The sequence below is a fragment of the Alosa sapidissima genome, chromosome 12 (genome assembly GCF_018492685.1).
Source record: "Alosa sapidissima isolate fAloSap1 chromosome 12, fAloSap1.pri, whole genome shotgun sequence".
NCBI classification, from domain to species: domain Eukaryota; kingdom Metazoa; phylum Chordata; class Actinopteri; order Clupeiformes; family Clupeidae; genus Alosa; species Alosa sapidissima.
Window position 1 is genome coordinate 18,339,536 of NC_055968.1, and position 6,451 is coordinate 18,345,986.

At 47.9% G+C, this 6,451-nt stretch overlaps 1 pseudogene; it reads left to right on the forward strand.

The window, feature by feature from the left end:
- Positions 1-2,165: 2,165 nt before the first annotated feature.
- LOC121677949 lies at positions 2,166-5,864 on the forward strand (annotated as a pseudogene).
- The last annotated feature ends 587 nt before the right edge of the window (positions 5,865-6,451 follow it).

The following is a 6,451-nucleotide window of genomic DNA, read 5'->3' on the forward strand; positions in this document are numbered from 1 at the left end:
GACGCAAAAGTATGTGATATTCGATTGGATATGCATTCCAGACCGCTGGGTGGTGGTGTGATAGAACCCCGGTACGTCACGCGCAGACATTCTAATTTGACAGTTTAGCCAGAGAGGTAATCAAGGATCTTTGGTTTAGCCGTTTAGACGGAGACGCAACCTGGGTCATCTTCAAAACTCTACACTCTGGAAGGAGTCTTCAGATTTTTGCGTCTTCAAGCCCCGATGGCGGGGTCGCCGTGTAAACGAAAGGCACTTATGATAAAATATTTTGTCGTCTTCCTTCGCAATCGTTCTCATATAAACGGCCCCTAAGAGTCCAAGGTCAACTTAAAACCAGCTATGGCATGATTAAGTGATTATACTGTATATGCTCATATAGACGCCAAAAGTTCATAAGGCATATACCTATCTGGCAAAAGTAAATATTTTTTTGTATCTTTTCATGGGACAACACTGAGAAATGACACATTGCTACAATGTAAAGTAGTCAGTTTACAGCTTATATAACAGTACATTTACTGTCCCCTCAAAATAACTCAACACACAGCCATTAATGTCTAAACCGCTGGCAACAAAAGTGAGTACACCCTAAATTGGGACCAGTCAACCAATTTCACAGTGTCCAGGTGTCCGGCCTCATTGATGTTAATGATACCTTAATTGGCAGGATAAAACGTCTTCCTGTTTCTATATTTTCTGTAGACTTTTCTTTTGCTGTCTATGGGACAGTGCTCTTCCACAGGAAGTTGATTTACACAGCGGCCCCATCTTGTGAAATGGGCTAATTAGCCATTTTCCCTCCCCGGTGTCATGTGACTCATTAGTGTACAAGGTCAGGTGTACTGTAAATGAGGAGCAGGTGTGTTAAATTTGGTGTTATTGCACTTTCACTTTCTCATTCTTGTCACTGGAAGTTAAACATGGCACCTCATGGCAAAGAACTCTCTGAGGATCTGAAAAAAGAATTGTTGCTCTACATAAAGATGGCCTAGGGCTAGGCTATAAGAAGACTGCCAACACCCTAAAACTGAGCTGCAGCACGGTGGCCAAGACCATACAGCGGTTTAACAGGACAGGTTCCACTCAGAACAGGCCTCGCCATGGTCGACCAAAGAACTTGAAGTGCACATGCCTAGCGTCATATCCAGAGGTTGTCTTTGGAAAACAGACATATGAGTGCTGCCAGCATTGCTGCAGAGGTTGAAGCGGTGGGGGGTCAGCCTCAGTGCTCTGACCATACGCCGCACACTGCATCCAATTGGTCTGCATACCTTTCGTCCCAGAAGGAAGCCTCTTTTTAAAAAAAAAAAACATTTTTTTTTTTTAAAAATTAGGAAAAATCCGACCTTTGATCTTTGACCAATTGTCTTTGTGAATGAATAATGTATCGTAATTAAATAAATGTTCTTCCTTAAGTCATAAGTATAAATACCCCTATGTTAAATTCCCATAGAGGCAGGCAGATTTGTATTTTTAAAGGCCAGTTATTTCATGGATCCAGGATACTATGTATCCTGTTAAAGTTACCTTGGCCTTTGGAATTAAAATAGCCCCACATCATCACATCACCATACCTAGAAATTGGCATGGTTTTATTTCAGCTAGCCAAATAGCTGGTTTGATTTGCATTGATAGATGATCTTATGAAAAGTACCCCATGCCAATTGTGAGATATGACGGAAGTACGAGACACAGCAGTTGTGTTGATCACGATTCACACCATAGCTGGTCAGCCTAAAGCAAGGCTTAAAAGTCTTTTTGATACAGATTATTCTAGATGTCAAATGGAGAAAAAACAATGGGAATCTTAGTTCCCGGAGCCTGAGCCCTCGCGGAGTTGGGCGGTAACTGTTGAACTATGATAGCTTCAGCGAAAGTTCTACTAGGAAGACTCGTAGTGTAGCCTTTACTCCTCCCATGCTTACACGGAGCCAATCTTAGCTGCCTACTTTCGGGAAAGCCCTGCGATCTGATCATTCACTCATTCAATCAGCGCTAGCCTATAGGAATTCAGTGGGCTCTTTAAATATGTACCACCTAACACTGCTTCTGCCTCGCAGTACGCTGACTTTGACGTCCCATTGCTGTCGCCTTTGTTACGCTGAACGAATTGCGAAAGTTTCGACCTTACCTTGACAATCTAGGGGCTGAACTCACGGACCATGTCTATCGGCCCCCGGCCCCGGCCACTCCTGCCCCGGCTACCCCCGTCCTGGTCGCTCCGGCCACGCCTCAGCCCATCCTGGATGCTGTTCTCTCCCTCACTGCTTCGGTGAGGGCCATCGATTCCAGGATTCAGGGCCCGTCCACACGGAGACGCTTTTTAGGTTAAACGCAGAGGTTTCGCTTCGTCTTGACCGAGCGTCCAAACGAATCCTGTAAACGCACTGCCCAAAACCGCACTTTTCTGAAACCTGGTCCCAGAGTGGAGAAATCTGAAACCGTAGCCCGTTTCAATTCGTTTAGACAGCGAAACCGCACATACTGCATCCAATTGGTCGCACATACTGCTTGCGTATCGATGCTGTCATCGCCACACCTCAGCTGCCCTGGACTTGCACTTATAGTATTGCCTAACAATACTAGTTTTCATACATGACATTACCTACGATTACACTCCGTAAGCTAAATATCACAACTGGTCCTGCGCAGCGCCGATAGCTTATGACTTGGTGGACTGAACACTGTTTTTTCCCGGTGTTTTTTAATGCATTCTACTGTCAGTGACGCGAGAGAACTTAAGTTATTAGGAAAGTACGGTGTAAGTTTAGGCTACATTAATTTGTGCGTAGTGTCATTCATTTATTTTACATGTCTTACAACATATATACATGGATTCACAGTCGAGTGAAATCAGATATAAGCATACAAAGACGCTTAGAGCTGGTAGCACACTGAATGCAAATGCGCGATTTGATTTGATGCAGGCAAACGTATTGACTGTTACTAACGAAGGTTTTATAGCAATATTATAAATGTGGCGACAGAATACCCTAGAACTTGGGTAAGCCTTGCGTTTAGTAGCCTAATTGCGGTGATGGCCAAAACTAATGTGAATCACTATCCTACAACCAAAGAAAGTAAAGGTGATTAGTAGGCCTACCTGCGTTAGCCAAATAAAGGACTGGACTGCACCCTTCACAAACCGTAAAATAAAGTTTATTAGTTTTACAGTTGACTACAGTTGACAGTTCACCATCAGTCCACACAAACAATTCTGGTTTCCTTGCACTAGCCATTTTGTCATAGCCTATTCTGTCTGTTTGTAAAGCACACAAACTTTGGTCAATTTCTGTAAAGAAACAGTGCCACCTATAGGCCTGGGGTATGAAGTAACGTGTTGAGTCGTGTTGAGATGGATCCGTTTGGACGCAAATATTCTTGATGCGGTTTCAGGGAAGACGGAGGAAAAAAAGATCGGTTTCGTACGTGTGGACTAGCCCTCAGTCGCTGGAGGCCCGGCTCCTTCGTCGTCCTCGCCTCTCACGGCGCCTCTGGCTCTCGCCTCTCTCCAGTGGCCGGCCTCCCTCCTGGCCCCGAGCTGCAGCGCAGCTATTCCACCTGCAGCGTCTGCCGCTGTTTCCCTCGGCGCTCCGGCTGTGCCTGTCTTCAACCTGGCATCGGCTCTCCCTGCTCCTCCGCTGGGTAGGGGCTTCGTTGCTCCCTCTGCGGTCTCCATCTCTCCGCAACTCAGGCAAAACATCATTCAAGGTAAAGACGTTAATCTCGCTTCCTTGTTGTTGCCGTCTCCCACTGTCGACCGTCAGCTCGTCGACTGCGGTGACGTTTCAGTCATTCTCAAAAATTCTGACCCGAGGCTTTCGAAGAGCCCGTCATTCTGTGACTTCGTGATTGCCTTCGGCATGTACCGCGATGTCCTCTGCAGTGCCTTCCCCGATCGCCGCCTGGAACTGGACACGTATCTCGCTATGATGGCTATGATGGCTATGATTAATCAGCGTTATGGGGGTACCCTGTTCTATCAAGATCACAACTCGTCTGCTGCCTACATTTCCCTCTACAATTCCCATTTAGACAGGTCCGTTGTCGACACGGAGCTGCTGGTCAGGCACTTCAGCGATCGCTCAGCTGCAATATTTGTAGCTCCCACGGCCACTCGGCCAGTCTGTGTCCTCGGACAGTCTTCAGCGCACCATCCGTTCCGGCCACTGCCCAGGGTGACAGCCCAGTGCAAAGACCCTCATCAAGTCCGTCTGCCCCCGTCGCGTAAGGCCGCCGTGGGGAAGAAAGGTGGTTTCTTCAAAGAAATTCTAGCGTCTCACCCGTTCATGCCTATTAATGTCTCTGTTTTGTCATTATCTCTCTGCCCATCCTGACCCTCTGTGTTTGTTGATTTTTTTGCTCACTGGTCTCTCTCAGGGGTTTAGGGTTGGTGTCCTGTCCCCCCTCTCTGACTCGTACGTGGCTAGGAACCTGCAGTCTGCCCTGGCCGAACCTTCTGTTGTGTCTGAACTTCTGTCCAAGGAACTTAATAAAGGCTATGTTCTCGGCCCTTTCTCTGTCCCTTCTTTCTGCCCCTTCCCCGTTAATTGCCTCGGCGTGGCCACTCGGAAATACTCCGGTAAGAAAAGGCTGATTTTTGACATGTCCTCGCCTCACTCCGGCGTCTGGTCCAGCGTTAATGAAATGATTCCCCTCGAACCATTTTCGCTCCACTACGCTTCCATCGACAATGCCATTTGCCTTATTAAAATCGCCGGCAGGGGCGCTCTCCTGGCTAAGGCCGACATCACAGACGCGTTCAAGGTTATGCCGATTCATCCTACTGATTGGCCGTTGTTCTGCGTTAAGTGGCAGTCCAACTTTTATTTCGCCGTGCGGCTCACGTTCGGCTGCAGGAGTAGTCCCCACATTTTCAATTGTCTGTCGGAAGCGCTGTGCTGGATTTTGCTCAACGTCTGCTGTCTCCTGTTCGTCCTGGACGATTTCCTGCTAGTTGATTTCCCCGCGGGGTCTAGTTCAGGTCTGGACGTCCTTCGCGCTGTGTTCTTGGAGCTCGTTGTCCCTCTGTCGGCGGAGAAGACCCTGGGCCCTGTTCACTCTCTCGAATTTCTGGGCATTATCCTCGACTCGGTTGCAATGCGGGCCTCTCTCCCGGGGGAGAAATTAGCTAGGATTCGCGAAGTGTCTGCCTCATTTCTCTCCGTGGGCACGGTGACCAAGCGAGACCTCCTCTCTCTTGGGTCATCTGAATTTTGCCATGTGCATCATTCCGCAGGGTCGCTCCTTTATTTCTCGCCTGTTAATTCTGGCCCACTCCGTTGTTAATTTATCCGATACCGTCGCGCTCGACCTGGGTTGACAGTCGGATCTTGGTTTCTGGTCTGAATTACTTACTGAATGGAACGGCATCTAATTTTTCTATTATGATCACTCTGATTCGTCTGTCTCTCTCGAGCTGTTCACTGATGCTGCTCCGTCTCTCGGTTTTTGGGGGTTGTATAAAAAACGCGTGGTTCGCAGAGAGATGGTCTGACGAATTTATGGCATTTGCCTCCGATGCTGCTTCGTCCGCCCTCTTCGAGCTGTATCCCATTGTGGTAGCCTGCGTACTCTGGGGTACCCATTGGTCAAGAAAGCGCATCACTTTCTTCTGTGACAACGAGGCAGTAGTGGCCATTGTAAACAAAAGTCGCTCTCACTGCCCTAAAATAATGTCCCTTTTAAGGAGGCTCACCTGGCAGTCTGTTATTCTTGAATTTCCCCTTGAGGATCAATAAAGTATCTATCTATCTATCATCTATTCACAATTTCATCGCAAATGCCATTCATGTCCCCGGATATTTTAACGTTCAAGCTGACGCCCTCTCTCGTCTCCGTTTGCAGGACTTCTACCGGCTCTGCCCTTCAGCCAACAAAGTGTCTACACCGTGCCCTCGTTTCGCCGAGCTGATCCTGGATTAAATCCTCTTTGCCTTAATTCACTATTAGAGAAAGCCAAAACGTATATATGTTAAAAGGCGTTGCTAAGTCCACAATCAAAGCCTATAATTCAGCCTGGTCCTGGTTCTCTATATTCTGTCAGCACCACCACACGCCCATCCTCCCAGTTCTCATTTCTACCGTCTGCGCTTTCCTGGTTTACTGCTTTGATCACCGCGGCCTCAAACTTGCGTCAATTCGCAAAACAGTCGCCGGTTTACAATTCCACACTAGGCTCAACGACCCCGGTTTTCCTAGTCTGTTCTCGAACCCACAAATACGCCTCCTCCTCAAAGGCATCCAAAATTCTTCCCCGCGCTCCATTGACACTCGCCTCCCCATTACGGCGGATATTTTAAACCACATGGTGGCGGTGCTTAAACGCGGCTACCACTCAGGGTACGTTGATAGCCTGCTGGAGGCAGTCTTCCTATCGGCTTTCTATGGCTTCATGCCGCCCAAAAAGGGCTGTCCACGTCATCCATCAAAACGCTAGGAAGGTGGT